Below are 22,169 nucleotides of genomic sequence, written 5' to 3'. Positions count from 1 at the left end.
CAGCGGACGCCCGAACTGTTATAAAAGATTTGTGAGTCTTTATCGGCACATACGCAATCGGCACGCTACATTCTGACCAGGGTCCTGCATTTAGCTCTAGGGCTTACAACGAGGCCATGGCTAGCGTGGGCGTTGCGTTGCGTTTTTTGAGTCCATTCCATCCTGAGGGAAATTCGGTTGTGGAGAGAAAGAAAACGTGACAGAAAGTAATCTATAACAGCCAGGGTATTAGGTTTGGGTTATGGGTGGGTCAAACACCTAATAAATGTCCAATGTAGTCTTAATAACCTGCCAAGAAATTCTCTGGGTGGAATCACTCCATATGAAATCCTTTTTGGTACTAGAATGTTGGTTGAAGACCTCGATCGTCAGACTTCAGTGGTGCAACAAAAACCCTTTGATATCAAAGATCGTTTTGCTGTTTTACAGGACTTAAATGAAACAAGAAGAAGTCTAAGCAATACCAGCGAAAAGCCAATGACCACTGAAGAAAAACCACCTTTCCCAGCAAGACCTGTCTGGATTCCAAAGATTGGGGATCTGGTCAGGGAGAAAATAGCGGACAAGAAGGAATTTGGGCCTTCTTACAGAAAACCAGTACCTGTACTAGCAATCCACGGATTAAGAACAGGACTACTGCCACCCCTTGCTGCAAAAAGGAGAACCGGTCTGTGTCAATTGACCTGGTAAAACTACACCATGTGACCGATAATAAGTAGAAGGCCCAGTGGATTCCTAAGATGTAGTAGACGACCAAATCTTGCTACTGTCCAAGAGGTTCAAACTGAAAGACTCATCACCTTTGAAGATTCTAAAGTGAGAAAAGAAGGACTATGCAATAAAGCCATGGAATCTGTGCCTCTTGAAACCCAAATAACAGTTTGTCAAGAAACTCCCGTCTACAATGAAGTAGCATCTGACTATACAAACATGTCAAGGGAAAAAACAGCTCCAGCGATTGCAATGAATCCGGATGCGATACCAACAATTGACAGAACTGCCTCTGGCTATTTTATCAACTTTGATAACTTTTCTGAGGATCCCAGTGAACCTGAAACTACGCCAGCAAACAAATCTTTCAAGGAAAAAGTAAAGGAACTTGGTCAAGAGCTTACAAATACATATCTGGTTTCACCTTGGGTTGAACTTTGGATTGTGTTAGGTGTACTTTATCTCCTGCTATGGCTCATTCTTGTGTTAAGTTTGGGAAAGCTGATAGATGGAAAGCCCATTAAAATGGACACAGCAAGTAAGAACATCAACTTGCTCCTGAAGCCACACAAATCATCTCATCGTGAACAACGGGACCTGTCATCAGTAAACATCACAGCGCTCCCACTACCTGGTGGAATAGCATGGGATACAACTGATTATGACATTTATGGCCCTGTTGAGCTGCTAAATATTCCTCATCAATATAAGGTTTCCTTGAGTGATTTCGTCTCACCAAGCACATTTTCTGATGACTGGAACTTTGAGACTGTTAATAACATATTGGCAGACTTAGAAATGTCAGCAAAATTTACAGAACATGAATACTGAGAAGGTTCATCAAATTATGAAGAAATGTATTGTTTTAATAATTTTGGCCATCTTTACTTGCATAAATCTGCAAACCCTAGAAATGTTTTAACTTTTAATCAATGGGAACGTTGCCCAACTCCACCAAAAGGTAGTTCTAAAACGTTTCTTAGAAAATGTCCATATTTCACAGGTTTTAATGTTACAAACCCAGAAAGTTTTTACTTTAAAAATGTGAATAAGACAGGCATGAAAAGTATGTTGACAAATACTAAACAAATTTATTCTGCTGCCTTTTATGTTCAATTGTCCACCTTAGGCTTTGACTTTTGGAAAGACAACATTGAGACAAAAACTGTTTGGGGCACAAAAGACTGGCAGGTACAAGGTTTAGGAGCATTGTTCAGAGCCTGCATCATCCCAGAACAAATGATGTTCCTAAATGACACTGTTCAACAGACATCTTGTCTTGGCATTGCTAAGATAAAAGAGTTAAACAAACCGTCCATACCTAGGCCGACACCTGATAGTAATTTAACTTCAGATGAGGAGGTAGACGTAAATTATATTTTACAACAGAACAGAACAAATCCTGAATGGAAAAATGGTTAATCTGGCCCACAGACACAAATAACTGTCAAGATACATTCCTGAACAAGACACAAGGGTTCACAGTAACTCGGCCAGATCCAAGATATATCCAAAGACAACATCCAGGGATAATAACAACTTATAGTGTAGGAAAACTATGCCTTGAATGGCTGCAGAAATCCACCCTTCCAGAAATAAAACCACACTTATCTTTGCTTAAAGATGGTGTTGATTTACAAGAATTCTTAATGGGACCTCGTAATCCACGTCATAAACGTTTCATATTCGGCGGTATATACACTGCTTACAATGAAGCTTGGAAAGTCACACAAATGGAAACAGCTGAAGGAATATGAGAAATTGATCGTATTAATTTAGAGAAATCACTCTCTTTAGTTGACAATGGGTTAACAACTCTGTCATCCAGAATTTACTCTTTGGACAGCATTGTATCATCTGCCATAGATATAATGGAACAGGACATGCTAATGCTACAACATGGCCAGTCTCAATTACGTTCTGTAATGCTATTAGGCTGGACGTTGCAAAACCTTCGTTCTGGATATGTGCTTTGGCTTCTAATCAACACCACGTCATTGTTTACTGTATTTAACCTTACAGATAAACAAATCTCGTTGGCACAGAGGGGAGCAGACTATACGGTGCTGAGCATTGAAAAACTAGAGAGATTACCATTGACCGTTTCTGAGAAACCATCAGTTGAATGGATAATACATGGCACCGTCACGATACCAGTGACGACTTTTCAGTTTCAGTATTGCTTAAAACACATACCAGTAGGCCTGTATGAAAGGTTGGGTAAAGAATACATTAAGTCGACCTAGGATTTACCATACACACACAAATGTTGGAGTGGGGGAAAGGAAGTATTTCTTAGTGGTAACATTTGTGCGAACTCACAAGCGGTACACTTTTGTGTCTAGGTATTAATTTGCACGGAGCCTGCAAAGGTTCTTCCAATAACCTTTCTTGCCACCTGCAGGGTTCGCCCACAGCGGTGATAGATCCAGTTTTTAGGCAACTTTCCAATGGTAGCTACAGTATGTTAAATGATCACAGCTGTTGTGGAATGATGCCAGGAATAAGCTATCTCGTTACTGTGTCAGCCAGGGTCACTTGCTGTATGCAAGTATTGATTCCTAAAACTAAGACAGGCGGGGAGTCGCCGCTCTGGCCTTTATTGAACATCTCTTCTATACGAATTGATACTTTAAGCAGAATGAAAGCCATTTTTTTTACAAAAACTGTGCCACTGACCTCGTCCAGAGAGACGTATGATCTGCAAGTTGCAAGGTCCTCGGCAGAGATACATGCATTTTTATCAACAAACTGCCCAGTACATTTTGCAGAAATGTTAGGTCGTATCTTTAACATGTCTGATACCAGCAGTATTGCACATGTATTTAAGATGGTACCATCTGAAATGAACATTGCTAACACGGCTGACGCTGATGGCGATGCTTCGCATCTGTGCACAATTTACCTTCTTAATGAAGTAGTTGAACTTTCATCTACTGTGGTAGACGATTTATTTGCCAGCCTTGATGACTTAATGTTTTCTCCTGACACCGAGAATAACTTTTGAAATTTGCACACAGCGTTCTTTCGAACTCTGAAATTAGACCTTCAATTTTTTTCAAAACAAAAGCTACAAAGTTTGGAACTCTATTTTAACGACAGATTTATTTGACTTTTTCCAAAAAACAAGCTAAACTTTGGCACAAAAAGTAATCTGCTTAAAGTAGAACTATTCTTAAAGAACAAGAATTCCTTGAACACTTCCTTGAAACAATATTAGCAATCCACAAACATAAACAGTTTGTATATTCTGCTATGGGATGGTCTGGATTTTTTTTCTTCTGTAACTAAGAGCCATTTCATAAATGTAATTTTCATGATTCATTCAGTTAGCATTGCTAATATCATATCATATGCTTACAGTGAAGTCATTTCCCTTAAATATGTACTGTACAAAATGCTCAATTTTTTGTGTACAACCATTTCAAATGCATTTTATATGATTTTTTGGGGTTTGTAAACACATGCTCTAGATTATATTTTTTTAGTTCTTGAACTTAGATGAACATGATAACGTGGAGGGGGTGTTATGTATTATTTTAGGACCCTATTGAAAGTTTCCTGATTCATGGCCTTATATAGGTATAAATCACCATATCCTTATATAGGCATAGAAATCATAACCATATTTAGGCATAGCTCATGCAGTCCAAATACGGCAGGGCTACTACCACTAGTTCCGAAAATTCACAACGATTTCTTGGAAAACTCAGCTTAAGCAGCTAGGGACTTCCCCTTGCTTGAATATTGGTTTATCCAAGAACTCATGGAGTTTTCAAAGAACTGATACTCTTTGATGACGTTATTATGTCCAACCGTACATCAAAGTCGGCACCTTCAAGGTATAAATATGCCCACATTCGCCCAAGCAAACACAAGGTGGTTTGGAGCAGTTCGACTATCTACTTGCCCGACGTGCCCTGCTACAGCAAGTGCCGAAGGAAGCCGACCCTCCAGCAGACGCACTGAGAGAGACGCTGTCTTTTCTCCTGCCGAGAATTCCAGCTTCAGTGTTTCCATGCTACCCTTGCGGGTTGTTGGGAAATCGAGTCCCGAGACCGACCTTCTTCATTCTAAGCTAAGGTACGGAGCTGATTAGACCCGTAGAGAAATCTTGAGCAGATTCTTGGCAAAAGAATACTACGTTTATGCTACACTTCACTTACTTCTTCCCTCGTACTAAGCTTAGGTTAGGTACACCGGGGTAGGCGTATTTTAGAAGCACCAGTTGAGTACTTTTAGCCTCTGTTATTTATGTATGTATTTATATATGGTTTAGGAACCATACAATGCTCTTACAGTATTATTTTATTCTACTATTTATACTGTATGCATTATATTTTACAACCAGTTTTATGATTGTAGCAGTTCATTTCTTATGCTTGAGAAAGAAGACTGTTCAATAAAACCTTTTATTGAAAACTCCCGTCTTTCTAATTTCTCTGCACCTCTAGTGAAACGAAGCATGCACGGTTTACTGAGTGAAATATCTATTTATTGTTTCCACAACTCTGAAGATACGTTTTATCTTGGGGAAACAAAGTTGTCATGTTTATGCGGTTGTCAGAGACTAATCCCTTCTTGTGAATTCGAGAAAGTTTCTAGTGACCTCTGAGCTAGCTGGCACACACAATTAAGTCTAGTGTATTCAATAGAGACCTAGTCGACCTCAGTCCTACGTCTAATGTATGGGATATATTATTCCAATGCACAGAGCCTATTGGGAATATGGGAACTACACTACAGTACCAGCAATGAATTTAAGTGCACAAATTGCCATGTACGTCCTAAACTATGCCTGTGACAAAGAGCTGGAGCCCGAAACGCGTCGACTTGAGGATAAGGATTTTAAAGCTGCTATTTTACCACGCTGCAACCTTCATTAAAACAAACAAGCTCGACTTACCTGTGAGGGCTCTTCTGTTGGGGGCAATCTCTTTTTGTTGATTTGTACTGCTGGCCCAGCCGTGGAGGAGCCCCACTGTATGTATGCGGACCTGTGGTGGCATCAACCGGCGAACACCGGCAACAGGACAGGTGCTGACAATGGAGGTCTCAAATTGACAACGGAGTAAAAGCGGGACTTTACTAATGGATGAAAGCATCGTAAAGACGGCAAGTACCAGGGTGCACTGAGCCAACATGCCCACTAGGCGGAACCTCAATGAACATTACAAATAAAGATCACCTGTTACGCTGCCCCTCCTCACAAGCTATCCCTGTGAACAAGGGCAGGATGACACCTAAAACGTGAAGGGAGAATCACTGGCAATGAACTGGCTGTGCCTATGGAGGTGGGTGCAGTGCTGCTTGTCAGAATAAAAGAATAAAGTATTGAACACGACGTGCGAGGGTCTCCAATCTTTGGGTGCATTCATATGGAATATTGAGCGGTCGCGGAGAACCCCCCTGCAGAAGTGCGGGTCCAGCGCCGTCACGAATACGTCGCAGAAGGAACAAGATGGTGTTCTGTGAATGGAAACCAGCATGACAACAACACTGTGGGGACACACCAACCCACTGTGGGTGTTTGAATTACATGGCAGCGGGACCTACTAATGGATGAAAGCAGTGAAAACATACCCTTATTTGCAAGGTGCCTAGCTGTAGATTTTGAACCCTAGCTCTACCGGCACCTAGGGAAACCTAGCAAACCTATAAATTTTTTAAAACTAGACACCTAGGGAAATCCAGGATGAGGGTGACATGTGTAGCTCTCACCGGGTTCTATTACCCAGAATCCCCTGCAAACCTCAAACTTTGTATAGAAACACACATTTTCCCCACATTTCTGTGATGGAAAGTTCTAGAATCTGCGTGGGTCCACAAAATTCCACCCACCCCATGTTCCACAAAGTCTTCCGATAAAAATGTTACCTTACTTGCATGGGTAGGCCTAATGCCCGCAGCTGGAAGCTGACCAAAACGCAATGTAAACACACCACATTTTTACAGTGAAAACTGACCCTTTTTTGGCAAAGTGCCTAGCTGTAGATTTTGAACCTTAGTTCTGCTGGCACCTAGGGAAACCTAGCAAACCTATAAATTTCTGAAAACTATACACCCAGGGGAATCCAGGAGGGGGTGACTCGTGTTGCTCTCACCAGATCCTGTTATCCAGAATCCCCTGCAGACCTCTAACTTTGTAAATAAAATATATTTTCCTCACATTTCTGTGATGGAAAGTTCAGGATTCTGAATGCATCCACAAAATTCCACCCTCCCTGCATTCCCAAAAGTCTTCAGATAAAAATGGTACCTCAGTCGTGTGGGTGGGCCTGTGTAGAAAAGTTGTGGGATCCCTGGGCTGACACTAATTTCTTACCACCCAGCATTACCCCAGGTCTCCCGATAAAAATGGTGCCTCACTCGTATGGGCGGCCCAAGTAGCCATGACAGGCAAGGGCCAAAAACCTATTGAGGAGAAATCAAAACGACCTGATTTTGCAAAGGGGGCTCACCTGGGTTTTTTGGCCCGGGCTAGGGGCCATCTAGGGAAACCTACCAAACCCACACATTTCTGAAAACTAGACAACTGGGGGAGTTTAGGGAGGTATGACTTGCGAGGACCCCCCAAAGTTTTTCCACCCAGAATCCCCTGTAAACCTAAAGTTTAGGAGAAAAAAAACACTTTTTTCTCAAATTTATGTGAAGAAAAGTTGTGGGATCACCAGGCTGGAAAAAATCCCTGGTTTATTCAACTGGAAAAACCCTGGTGTCTAGTGGGCATTCTGCCCCCCGGGGGGCAGAAAGACTGTAATTTTGCAGCGGAAGTGGGGGCAATGGCCAGCCTCTAATTCAAATTGGGAAGAAATCAATGGTTTCTAGTGGGCTTTCTCCCCCATCTTACCAAAGACTGCATTCACCTAAATTAATATGTAGGGAAGCAAAGGCCCTTGCCCAAGGGGCCTCTCCCAGCTCCCTGGTGCCTAGTGGGGGTATCCCTGCTTGGGGATCGCCTCCCAAGGTCAGCCCACTAGTTCAAACCTTCTGAGCACTTTTTCTTAGGAGAGACGTGGACAACTCCATATTTCTGCCCAAGGTAAGTGAGGGTGCAAGGATTTTGCAGTCCCGGTTACCATATAAAATTAGAGCACAGCAGAAGCAGCCTTTTCTTTTCAGTCTTTCCAAATAGCTCCTTGCATTTGTTGAGGAAGACGATCCCCATCCTGAAAAACATAAGTAGGGTAATCAATGAATTAATCAATCAGGATTTATTAAGTGCAGCTAATCATCGGCGAGGGTATCCAGGTGCTGAGGTCCAAGATGTTGGGTGGCATCAGTTGAATATCCAGGTCTTGAGTCCCCTTATGAATTCCTTTAGAGAGGGTGAAGTTTGGAGATGGAGGAGTACTCTGTTCCAGGACTTCACAGCAAGGTAGGAGCATTCCTCACTGTAGTTTGGGCAGATGCCAGTGAGGGAGAGAGAGGTGGATTTCAGGAGTCTGGGAAGTTGGTGGAAGCTCAGGTGGTGGTTGATGTATGCTGGCCCTTAGTTGTGCAGGGCTTGGTAGGCTTGGGTCGGAATCTTGAATAGGCATCTCTTGTACGCGGGGAGCCAGTGGAGTTTTTTCAGTTTAGAGGGGATGTGGGCCTGTCTGAGGAGGTCGAGGATCAGTTCTGAATGGTCTGCAGTCTCTTCATGAAGTGTGTGGTAATTCCGACATAGAGTGTGTTGCCGTAGTCTAAGTGACTGGTGTTGAGGGCTTGAGTGATGGTGCATCTAGTGGGGACTGGGAGCCAAGTAAGAGACAAAACTTAGGCTATGGGTTTCCCTTTCTCCATTGGTTGGTCCTATTTTTGATCTAGAAACCAGCTTTTCACCTTTTAGAGTACATGTCTTTATTAGTCCATGATACCTCGATTCTCTGGGCTGTAAGCATGTGTTGTAGGTTACAGACACAAACTGAGCTCTGCATGCTATTCTGTTTTGCCACTAGGGCATGAAAAGTGTCACAGTGCAAAGTTAGTACTTGGGCACAGTTTTCATTGATTGACATATGTTTATGGTCGCTCGATGTAACAAGGTTAATCTTACCACATGCAGACGGATTGAAAAGTTACTCTGGTTCTGTTTCTTGGTTCCTGTTACTAAGATGTTATTAGGATGATGCACACCTTGGAGGAGATTTACTAAGATTTTGCACCGTATTTGCATCACAAAAGTGACACAAATCAGTGCAAAATCATTTTTTCCCTATTTACTTTCCAGCGCTACACTTGTTTAGCACTGGAAATAACAGAAAAGTAAAGCGAAGCAGAGCAAGGCCCTGCTTCACATTACTTAGCGCCATGGCGCATACCAATGGTGGAGCATGGGCATTCCCATGAAACCACCCAAAGTTTCTCATGCTTAAACCAATTTACTAAATAGAGTAGATTGGGTTTAGTGTGAGAAAACTGCATATGTTCACAACAGGACTCATCGCTATATATAAATGTGTATATTTGTAGATATTCAAGAACATTCATCACTAGTATATGTGCCATGCATTTGTGCTGATGGAATATGTAATCTTGTCTTTCTTTGGTCCTAAGGAGACCACAATTTAACATGGCTAAAATGCATTGAACTTTTTAATTGGAGAGGTCCTTGTGTATCAAATGGGTTTGGGTCCTTTTAATTTAGACAGCATTGAGCAAGTAATAAACGTAAATCTCGCTGTCTGACTTCTTGCAATTTTGACTACCTCCAGGTTGATTATGAACTAACTGATGAGATAAATACCTGTACATTCTAAAACTCACAACAATGGACAAGAAACAAAAATATTTTCTGTAATTTATTTATGTTGTATTTTGTGTATATATGTGATTTAATGTTTAGATATTGTTCAGAGACACAAAAGTCTAAAGAAAATGTAGTAAGTACCTTTGTGCTGGTCACTTTGAATAAATAATTATAATTATTATATTATTATAATTTGAATACATAATTTTGACCTGTGGCACAGGGTCAGACTGATTTGCATATAGCCATGTCTGAACTGGGGTGGCGGAGTGGGCTAAAGAACGGTGATGGATTAAACCCAGATCTTTTGCCTGGGTGTGAGTGTTTGATTGATTCAGATGCTCCGTCCATCGCCACCCCCTTTTGTACCGCTTATGCCTGCCATAAGTGTGGCGGGGTCTGCTCAACAATGAGTCCCTTGCTCACTTTGCCACTGGATTCAAGCAAGCCGGGCTGAAGACGGCTGGAATGCCAGAAACCGGTCCTCGGAAGCTTGTTTCCGGTCAAGGGAAGACATGGCTTGGCAGTTCGGGCTGGACTGTTCCCATGAGGCACAGGGTCAGACTGATTTGCATATAGCCATGTCTGAACTGGGGTGGCGGAGTGGGTAAAGAACGGTGATGGATTAAACCCAGATCTTTTGACTGGTGTGAGTGTTTGATTGATTCAGATGCTCCGTCCATCGCCACCCCCTTTTGTACCTCTTTTGGCCGCCATAAGTGTGGCGGGGTATGCTCAGACGTGAGTCCCTTGCTCACTCTGCCACTGGATTCAAGCAAGCCGGACTGAAGACGGCTGGAATGCCAGAAACCGGTCCTCGGAAGCTTGTTTCCGGTCCAGGGAAGGCATGGCTTGGCAGTTCGGGCTGGACTGTTCCCATGAGGCACAGGGTCAGACTGATTTGCATATAGCCATGTCTGAACTGGGGTGGCGGAGTGGGCTAAAGAACGGTGATGGATTAAACCCAGATCTTTTGACTGGGTGTGAGTATTTGATTGATTCAGATGCTCCGTTCATCGCCACCCCCTTTTGTACTGCTGGCTGTCTGCAGTACACAATCATGGCATTGCAGAGCTCGCTGCTCACATGCCTGCAGTTGCCTGGGCCCCTCCCTCGAAGTAAGTGTACTGAGAGTCAGGTCACTGGGAGATAATGAGGCATATTCTCACGGAGTTATCGTCGAGTTATCTGCACTTTATCACAGCCAAAGTCACGATAAAATTATCACCCCATTCACAAGCTGGTGCAGCCCATAGCACCAGTTTACCTGCGATAACAGCCGCAAAAAACATCGTCACAGATGACCCCCGCAACTATCGCTAATGAGATGCAGAGTAGGCGTTCCCGTGCAAAAAGCTGTGACAACAACACTCCGCAACATTCACAACAACCAGTCAGATCGCCGATACAACCACAAAACATGCGATAAGGTGCATCAGCAGCAGGAAATTAACACCTGCTCTGACCTGGTGTAAAGTCAGACCACGGCCTGCACCAGAAAAGGAAGCCCAGACCACAGCCACACCAGAAGTGCAACAGATGCCACAGAGCCACTGATCATGCAGCTGGGAGCCCCAACAGGGCCACAACACCCACCACCACCTACAGGACCCCTTCTCCCCAGCCAACCCTCCCGGTCAAAGACATTCCACATCAACTACACGGAATCATGTACTAAATAATCCGCCCGATGTCATCTGAAACAGAGTCCAGATACATGAAAGGCAAAGTACATACAATTTCACACGACATCATCGCCTGTCCACCCCAGTGCACCCTGGCAGATGCACCCCAGCCCCTCCCACTGCCCAGCGGTGCATGCCCGCCCCTGCGCACCCAGGTAGATGCATCACAGCCCCTACCACCACCCAGCAGTGCATGCTCGCCCTTGCGCACCCAGGGCTCACTGCTCACCTTCCGCCACCGGTGTGTAGCAATGAGGGCCTACCAAGTGCCGGTTCAAGCCACAAGCCTGGGGCCCGCGGACATGCACCCTCCACATCATGCAGCCCCGCTCAGCAGGCCAACAGGTCTCACATTTGATTCTGGGTCTTGATTTCGCCATGGCAAAGGACATACCAGTGCACCTGGCATCATCGAAGGCTGCACACCCGCTCAGCATTTGAGGTGCCACTAACTCTGTGATCCGGGAGGCAGTGCCAGGTGGCGGTAGGCCCGTGCTGCCCTCTGGCTCTGGCCTAAACTGCGGTCCAGCAGGGCACACAAATCCTGAGCAGTCCAGACCGCCGGGACGGGGCATCATCGCAGGCTGCACACCTTCTCAGCACTTAAGGTGCCCCTACCTCAGTGCACCGAAATTCACCATCCCATGGCGGTGTGCCTGTGCCGGCGCAGTAAATCCGGTGCCACCAAGTATGTGCCCTGCAAGTCATGGACCCTGTATGATTGGATATTGTGATGTGGATGCCATCATGTCACCTCCGGGTCGGTGGAATGTGGTGTTGCAGGGCCCTGGCCCGCCATGCCTACATGAACACACACGGATACACCCCGAGAGAGGTTGGAAATGGCGTTGAGCACGTGCGACTGGCCATTTTTATTGGCAGGGTCACATGTCCTGAGATGCGTGTGCTGCATGGGTGTGGTGTGGGTGTATACCAGGCGTGAGGGAGTGGCTGTGCCATGCTGACAACTAGACCTTGATCAGCAGATTACTACAGGGCAGGCCTGGGACGTCTAGTGTTGCCGTCCCCCCCTGTGAGCATAAGTGGAGTGGGCTGGCCTGGTGTATGCCAGTCCAACGTAAGGGTTTTAACAATGACCCCGGGCTCTGGGCGTGGTTCCGTAAGGGGCTGAACAAGAAAGTAACTAATGCGCGTATCTCTGTTGTTGTGTCGGCGCCACCCGGACCGCATCCAGCAATGTGCCACCCTGTGATCCAAGTCCAGAGGCATGAGCCACATGGACGTAAGAGGAATTCACTTATCCTACATCCATCCATACTTCCACACTTGAAAGACCATAGACATGACACATCTGTGTGATTAGGAATGTTTAATGCACATTCAGTGGAGTGTTGCATCTGGAGCAGTACAGGGTCGTGCAAACCCCACATGACGATGTTGGCCGTGGAAGGCCAGCCAGAGTCCTTCAGGGAATGACAAGTCCAAAGGAAGGGGAAGAGTTCAGTCCACAGTCTGATTGCTGTGTCATTGGCGATCAAACAGAATGTGGCAGTCCATGTCGAGGTACAAGGTGAGTGTCTCAGGGTGCATCGGGGGAAGTGGAAGGTGCTGATGCAGAGGGGAGAACCAAGCTGAAACAGGCCATATGGTGGAGAGGAATGCTACTGCATACTTCTGACCACAGAGGCAGAATCATCAGCATCTTCGTCCTCTGCTGTTTCATGTACCTCACATGTGGGTGTTGGTGTTCTGTCTCCAGCACAGTGTGGCAGTGATACCTCAGGGGCCTGAGGTGGAATGTCTGCCGCACTGTGTGGCACTGACACTTCAGGAGGCGGAGATGTGGATGTAGTGGTAGCAGCAGCATGCATCAGCGCCAGGCCTTGTGGCAGCAATGCCATGAGGATGGTTTTGAGGTCATTGAGGAACCCAGCTATCACTCGCTGGTGTGCAGCCGTGGCAGGCGCTCTTTCCACATTCGCCCGCTTCTTGGTCTCTATTATCCTCTGCATGTTTCCCAACTCCCGTGTGACATCACTAGAGCCACTTTGACTGGACAGTTGTACAATTCTCTGAGTCAGGGCTACAGCGATGTCAGCCATGGTCCGTTGGAGAGCATGGAAGGGACTGTGGGTGTCCGTTAGGGACCATGAGTGGTCCCTGATGAGACTCAGCCACCCACACATGGCATCTAGTTTGTCTGCCATGCGTTTGAAGCCCATCCGCACCTGTTCAGCAAGCTGCTCCTGGCACCCCAACACACGCCATTGGAAGGCCATGTGTTCTTCGTGGGGGCCCTGGGAGGAAGCCGTGGTGGTGGGTGCTGCCTTCTGTGTGGTCTGTACAGGGCTGTCAATAAACTCTTGGAGGGTCGGTTATTATGCTGCTGCCGGTAAGCTGTAATGAGAAGTATTACTATGTTATATGTATCTGATTGATTGGGATTATTAAATCGGGCTTGAACAAAGTTTGAAATGCTATTTTGGATATAACTTTATATACAAGTGATGTGGCTAGGGTAGCTACACACCATGTTTTTTCTATATATGTATAAGATAATGAAGTGTCGTAATTCAGGATATATGGACATGCATTTATATATAATATGGGGGAACATGTTTTTAAAGATGGCTGCTATTGTTACCAAACCGCTATGGGTAATTCTATCTCCCGTGGTAACATTCTAACCGGATACATGTAATTTCTTGTTAACTTTTTTACCTATAATATGGGAGGTGTATACCCTAAGATTCTGCTTTTTGTAGGGAATTTGGCAAAATGAACACACTTAAGGTCGTTTGTTTTTATTTAAAATCACGCTGTGAATAAAATCGCGTTACGAATGAGACAAAATATTCAAACTTATTTGGTTAAGCACTTATTTTTATGAAATACGGGTACAGTCATATGGCCGTTTTTCTTGTAAACTCATGGGCCAAGGTGCGTTCCTTCGCATTGTTCTACATCTTTACCAAGATGGCCGCCGCTGTAGTATAAACATCACTATGAAATTGGTGTATCAAGACTGAACCTCTTTCAAAATCTACAGAGTATCACTGCACTCCATCTTTGAATAACTTTTGGGTTTATGGATAGTGGGCTTGCATGCATGTATAGTCCCTAGTGATACTAGGACTGCTGCAATCAAAAGTCGGATGACATCTGTGTATTTTGCCCGGTTCTTATTCAGACGCTTTTTACAGCATTTAAGCATGATTAAACTGAACAAGTCCAGTCATATGGAAGATTTATATTATTGCACACACAGTTACTAACTGAGGTTGCAATTAAAAGTCTGTCGAGTTTTTCCCAACTCTGGTTGTTTTAACAATTGTCAAACACACCGTACCCCATCTAGTATTGCCTTCCCTGGGTTTCTGCTTTTCACTAGGGTAGTCATTCTTTAATATCAAGATGGGGAATAGAGTGCCCTATATGCATTACTTCTTTGAATTAGAGATAGGATCCATACTTTAAATCGAGTCAGGCATGGTATAGACTGATAAAATAGTTCTGTGAATGCATAAATAATAAGAAAATAAATCAGAAATCTAAAAGATAAAACTACGCTGTATGTTATATATACTTACACTTATAATACATATATATCTTTCATGTCTATTATTGCAGAATACTTTGTGACCTATAGATATACCATGACCATTGGATCTGAAATCTAACGATTACATAAGGAATACCTTGTATGCCATACGTTGAAGGTATGGGGTGTTTATTATTATTATAATACGAACAATTATATGGAGCTTCTTTTCTCTCTTTTGTTATGATATACTTCATTACTGTTACTGTTTTTAATGAATGTTGCTAGTTATCCAATTCACTGATCATGATTATAGGAACATGTTTATAGATAAATATTGACCTTTGACTGTATTCAAATTCTGATCTGTGTATATTTTATGAATGTGGCTCATAGGCTGTAGCTAGAAGGAAGTAACTGCACATTATGATTGTAAAAATGTAAGTCACTAGTAATGTATGTTTTAGTCTATGTATCTGTTATCGATGAGTCTAGGCTAATTATTTTTAAACTATATGTGTATTTTTTTAATAGCCCTGAAGAAGTCTCTTTGGAGACAAAACGCGTTGGCTATGAGGCTATGATATATGGAATGTTAAAAAGAAAATCTGCCTGTGAAAAATAAAGAGGAAAATCTCGTCAAGAAGCATACATTTTTGATCTTGACGTTTCTTTATGTGTCACTGTTTTTGAATATTGACATGATACTCTAATATAATTGTACATAGTGCTGAAACTTATTGCATTGGATGTTGTTGTTGGACTTGTTCCTATTTCTTGGGGAGTATAGAGGGGAGTACTACCTGGTTTTGTGCACTGCTCAATACTTAGACACATCATTCATTTTTGTGTGCGTATTTAATCAGCTTCTACCCTCAGTTCTTTGGTCTTTATTGAACTCTTGGAGGGCATCGGAGTCAAAGCTGTGGTGGTCCTCTTTGTCATCAGAGAAGAGAGGGTCGGGCTACTCTGCAAGAGGTGTTGATTCTCCCTCTGCAATCTGAAGGGGAGATGCAGTTTAACAATGTGTTCACATGTATGTTGTCGCATTATTCATGTTTACATACAGACTGCATGACTGTGTACATTGTGGCTGTTTGGGAAGAGCAGCCTATTTGATGGGGGACAGTGGACATTTCAACAACAGACATGTGTGTGTTTGTACTTGTACAATATCAACTCACATTTCCCTGCAATGCCAAATGTGATTTTCCAGTGTCTATGCCCAAGTGGCACCAGTGGTGTCCTGTGTTCTGTTGTAGGTGTTTTGCGGTTTGTCCCACATTGTTGTCAGCGTTGGTGTGCTCTGCATGTTATGTGTGTGTGCTGCATTTTGGGGGAGTCGCCCCTGCAGCTCTGATTTTGCTGCCCCTTCTCCCTTTCACTTCTGTGCTTATACAGTGCTGAGATGTTGCATACTTGGGTACATTGGTCTCTTGGTGGGAGTTGGTGGTCTGGGGCATGGTTTGTCTCCAGATGTGCTCTACTTAATTGTGCATGTGTGCCATTTTGCCCATCTCCCCCCGTCCCCACAGTCCCTGGTTGTTACTCACCCTGGTGCTGTTCTGTCCGGTCAAGTTGAGTAGTGTCTGGTCCCCCGACTCCTGCCACCGTCTCCCCACTGATGACTGTGGACACCATTTCCTCCATATCGTCCAGCTACTCCTGTGGTGCAGGACTGCCAACTCCAGTCTGCATTGCTGCCTTCCGGTTTTTGGCAAGTTTCAGCTTGGTTTTGCGCTTGACATCATTCCAGCGCCTCTTGACCTCTTCAATTGTCCTCTTCAGCACTCCCTCTGCATTCACCTTGCCCACGATGGACTGCCATAGTCCATTTTTGGTTGCCAATGACACAGTGGAGGTGACGAACAGTAGTTGATGGTTTTCTACCACCTCTGTTATCAGGATCTTGTTTTCCTGCGGACTGAACCGCTTCTTCCTACTCTTCTTCTCCTTGGCCTTCCCTGACCCCGAGGTCCCAGGCTGGTCCTCCGGGGGGCCTGTGGGGTTCTGGTTCTCCTCCGTACTTGTTCCGGCAACATCCATTGTGCTTCGCTGTTGTTTGGCATTTGTCTGTCTGTTTTTTCTACTTTTATGGTGATTTTTCCCGCCTGACGCTTGTGAATTGCAGGCCTGTGGCTGGCTTTTGCTGATTTTTTTATCACGATTGGCCTCATGGCAGCTTTTTTTGCGTTTGTGTTTCTCTTTTTTGCGGTGTTGCATTGATTTTAAGGCGGCTATTTGACGAGTTATCTGGTGACTATCGCATGGTACCGCCGTGTTGTGAATACTTAGTTAACACAGAGTAATTTTCCCGCGATAAACTGCGATGTTGAAAGCTGCGTTAAGTTACTTTTGAGATGGTTATCACACGTTCTTGAGAATATGCCCCAACATGTAGAAGTGCTAAATTTGTAGACATCTGGCTTCATTCTGAGCTGCCTGTGCCCCTGTTCTGTGAGTCACGCAGTCTGTGTTTGCTCAGTTTTTCAGCTGTGTTACCAGCGCACGGACTAACTCAAGTTGTTTTGGGTGGCGCAGGGGGTGACTACTAGTCACTGACTACACTGTGACTGTCCAACTAGCCTGGTTATAGCACCACTGTCAGTGCGCCGGACAGGCAACAAATAAATTACAGTTGCCTAGCTGTGACCTAAATGAGTGCCTCCCACTCTCAGCTTTACAAAGCAACCATGCCTACTACTTATGTCGCCGGCGGCATTCAAGGGAGTCCGCGAGTCACTCAGAGGTTTTGTAATTAAATTATTAATGTTTTCCAGACCACTTTATTTATTTTCCGCAATGGCTATAGTTCGATTGATAAATGAGTCGTTAACACATTTGTTTGAAATGCCCTGGCCAGTCAAACATCTCTGCAGCGGCTGTCCAACTTGGGTGTCGTAATGGCCGACAGCGATCATAACTAATTATGAACCTGTGCAGCTCCTTTCAATGCTTCGGCAAACAGAGGCTGGGTAGCCGCACTCCCTGTCACACTGACTGTCTCATGATCTCACAAGCATATATTTTCAGCCTTAAATCCATGTTGGGACCTCTCTCACATCCTATTGGCGGCTCTGCCTGGGTGCATCACATGGGATGTTCCTCTGCATTATTGATGGCACTTAGTTGATGCCCTCCATTTCTGGTAATTTGCAGCAGTTAACTTTGAGTTTCTCATTGATCAAATGGGTGTTATTTCTGATATTTATTATATTTTTCCCTCCTCTTCATTCCTTGATTTTGCTTGTGAGAAGTGTCACTCATATTTGTGGAAATGTCACTCATAATTACATTGAAATTATGAAAATGTCACACATAGCAATCTGAATCCTTGGCAGCTATGGTCTTGCAGGGGGGTCATGCTCGCAAGCTGCGCCCGCTTTCCATGCACAGAATGAGGCTGGTATGATCAAATTTACCAGGGCTGCTTTGAGTTCCCAGTCCAGCCCTGGCAGAGTCGAGATATGCATAGAGGAAGCCACCGAAGATCTTATTGCGCAGACTGTGAACAGTCTTCCTTATTGCTGTTACCAGGGTGGTAAATAAAAACAAGCACAAATTTTTATCAAAACCAACAATGGTTCTGCGAGTGAAAATGGAAGTATTTTATATGCATTTTTAAATATGAAAAAAGTCACATTTCTTCTTAAATATTAATCTCCAGATTCAACATTATCAGCTTCACATCCATTATGTAAACTTGTTCTGCATTGAGTTTGTGTAGATCAATCAAAATTTGGCTCTTCAAGCTCGGCTTCTTTAAGTTTAAAATCGTTTAGATGAACGCACTTCTACTATGCATTTCGTAAAGCTGCAATTCGCTATGCTGTGTGATGACCTTATATTGTTTTGGAGCTACGGAAAAGTAGAGGGGATAAGACGAGGAGTTTCTTAGCCTCTGCTTTCAGCAGTGTCCAAGGACAGCTGGTTAAAGAGGGAGTTTGTTTTTTCTTATTCAATTAGTGTTTAGGCCTGGGAGTTTGTGGAGTTTTTGCAACCACACGCAACTCGTGGAGTTCTGGACAACTCCACTCTGTGGAGTGAAGCAGAGTTTTTTCCTCACTCGCACATGTTAAATAGGCAAGTGTGAGCGAGGAAAATCTTACTCCAGACCACCTCCTTGCAAGATTTCTCAATGCAGGCGGTTACGGATGGCCGCTACCACTCGCGTTGAAAAACCTTCCGTTCGCGTTGAGGAAGATGCTTCTCGACTAGAACATCTACTCGAGCAGCAGAAAGAAGCAGCGCCCTCTTGTGCTTCACATGGTGCAGTTCCCTCTGATTTTCCAGTGCAGAACAAACACCCAGCTCTAAAAATCAGTGCGAACGGTGTGACCTAACGCACTCTACCGCTTGCAGAACTCCGCATAGCGCGGCAGAGATTTTTTTCACTTCACGGAGTTCTCCTATGCGGAACTCAGCAAACTCCACCCAGGCCTATTTGTGTTCCCATTAAACTTTCGTCTAAACAAAGCTGCTCCTGCATTTTGACTTGCATAATTGCATGTTTTTAAGTAGCACTTCTGTAAATTATTACATTTAATGACCTGCTACTCTATTTGGGAGTTTAGACGTTTTGAGAATAATGGCTAATGGGGGCTGCCTTCAAACTAACCACATGCTGGTAAACAGGGCTTAGTAAGATAAAACAGAAACATTGCTGAAGTGGAAAAATAGTGCTATGACGAGGAAGGGCAGATTGATAGGCAACAGGGAGGCAGGGTGAGTGGGGAGCGGCAACAAGGACAGCAAATGGTGGTAGGGAAGTTCCTGTGGGTCAACACGGACAGCAGATGTTGGGATGGAAGGGGTGGGAGAAAGCGAAAGAACAAATGGAGGGTAAGAGGGACAGCCTGTGCCAAGCAACTACATAGACATCAACAGGGGGAAGGGGGTGGGGGTCAAGCATCATGAAGGGGGCGAGAAGTACAGGAGGGAGAACTTTGAGAAAGCTGCACTCTTGTAGATTGCTTAAACCCAAAGAAAAATGTAGCAACTATAAAATGGGCAGTGGGAGGATAGAAGTAAGGCAGCCATCCTCCAAAGGACAGACAAGCACATGAAGAGGAAGGGAGCATACGTCAGCTGACCTATAAGAACCAAGTAAATGAGAGTGACAATGGAGCCAACCAATGGAAAGTAATGAGTGGACTCCAAGCCCACTGATAGAATGCAAAATGTCTCAAAGAGACAGCACATGCGCTGTGTATGCAAGATCTAACAAGCATTTACAATGCAATAGGTCTAGCAGTGACATTGTTTTGAGCTATTGGCATTGAACATTTTTTGTTTTTTTCCTCTTCAGGAAGCATTAATCAAATGGTGTAATTGAAAATGGCAATAGCTCACTTTGTTGTACTTGCAAAATCTATTGCATTGCATTTGTACTATAGTCCATTCTCTCTCGAAACTCCATAATCTTTTATAACACATCAGCAAATATACCAATATACATAGAGCCGAGGTATCAGTTACAACTGGAGGCAGAATTGTCATGTCTTATTGGGTGTTGCCTTATAAAACTAGGAATTACTGGTGGAATCAGTAATTCTGTACCTAATTCCATGAGCTATTTCTCATTTTACTGGGACAATTTCGCTTTCATCAGCGTAACTATCTGGTTAATTGCACAGGATCCGCGGTGATCCCTCAGATCTTGTTATTTCAATGGGGCAGGTAACTAATGAAGTAATAGGGCACTGGCAATAAAGAGTCACTGCATCATTTTTGGTAGCATACTTATATTTTTCTAAAGTTGAAACGGGGGGGAGTTAATGTATTCACCTTTTGACTACACTAAAATGTCCACTCCCATGGCAGTGACACTCTCTGAATAAAGCCCAGTTGGCCGGACTAGTTTCTTTGGAAGCTCTCCCCCTCAGAGGTCCTCTAGGCACAGGTGCCGAATATTTCCGATCCTGCAAAACCTTTACTGCATCCCAATTTGTGTTGCTTTGAGAACACTGAAAGAAAATGAAAGGTGGAAAGTTTCAAGACGGAGAATAAATCATTATTTTCACCATGTTTGAACTGCATTTTAATGTTTACACTTCCCCTTACACATTGTAGTTGAAGACCCTGGCCCAGACTGTCGCACTAACATTATCTAAGAATTCACTCATCTTTAATGCCTAAAAACAGTGATTAATGTGGTGTCAGCGCTCCAGTCGCGCTGATGTGCGTGTGACGTAACACGCACTGGGGGCAGAGCGCACGAGAGTGCGAATGCGCAAACGGCAATTCGCGCCTTGTAGAGCGAGTCAGAGCGCGATCAGAGCTAGACGCACGGCGCTCTTCCCTGTGCGTTGTATATAAATAAATACACATCCTGCAAACCACTACTTGTATACTGGTGGTTATTGAGGGGGACCTTGCAGCTCTACAGTGGTGACGAAGAGTGGGATCTGTTTCCACACAAAAAAAAAGAAGACAAACAGTAGAGTGGAGGAAAACAAGGACCCGAGACACACCAACTGATATTGCCCACCGACAGAAGAGAGGGTGAGGCACAAACCGCCGCAGGACACAAAGGGAAGAGCGTGGCAGAGGCACAGCGACCTAGACAAACACACCACGTGGCCAAGAGCCCAGCAACGCAGAGACCTGCACAGAAGCACGGCAGGGGTAAGCAAGCGTCCCCACAAAGGCCTGGCAGAAAAGGGTGACCATGTGGAAGGGGGGAGAGGAGAATCGAGCCCCAACACGTCGCAAGCAGTGAGTGCCAGCACACCGGGCAGCCCCAGGAATCAGAGAGAGAACGACATCGTGCCAGGCAGCCCCAGGAATCAGGACGGTGAGCCAGACAGACAAGCCAGAATGAGTAACCAGGCGTCCTCACTCAGGGCACCCATCCCATTCCTACCCAGGCCGGGGGAACCCCAGATGAAGTGGGAGGACTGGAGGGAATACTTCAAGAACTACCTAGAAGCCCTAGAAGATGAATACAGTGACGAGTTCACCCCCGCAAGAACGAAACGCATACTACTACACAACCTGGGCCAGGAAGGTATAAGGGTGTTCACGAACATAGCGACGACACCCCTACAAGCAGCCGATGTGGATGTTTTCAAACAAGCTCTGGAAGATCTAGATGCCCACTACCGCCCAGCAGTGTGTGTCTCAATTGATCGGTACAATTTCCAACAGAGGAAGCAAGGAGAAGGAGAGTCAGTTGACGACTACGTGGCAGCCCTGAGAAGGTTGGCGGTCACATGCAAGTATGGGGCGTATGAAGAAGATTTTATTAAAGACCAGATAGTAATGCACACCACCAACAGGAACGTACAGGACAAGCTGTGGGCTCACGGTGAGGCGACGCTAAAGGAAGTAATTGCGATGGTGAAGAAGGCCGAACTTTCTAAGCGTTGTGCTGATGCCGCAAAAAGGGAGAGTGCGCAAAGAATCATGGTCAACAAAGTGGATGACGTGGAACCATCGGGAAGACATAAGATGGCGCCCGGAGACAGCAGAGGTGCCACAGTTCCCGCACACCAATTCCACGTGCTATCGGTGTGGGAGTGCGAACCATGCAGCCCAA

The sequence above is a fragment of the Lissotriton helveticus genome, chromosome 7 (assembly GCF_964261635.1).
Source record: "Lissotriton helveticus chromosome 7, aLisHel1.1, whole genome shotgun sequence".
Taxonomy (NCBI): Eukaryota; Metazoa; Chordata; class Amphibia; order Caudata; family Salamandridae; genus Lissotriton; species Lissotriton helveticus.
The sequence above is the reverse complement of the archived record's forward strand: the minus strand, read 5'-3'. Positions refer to the sequence as shown.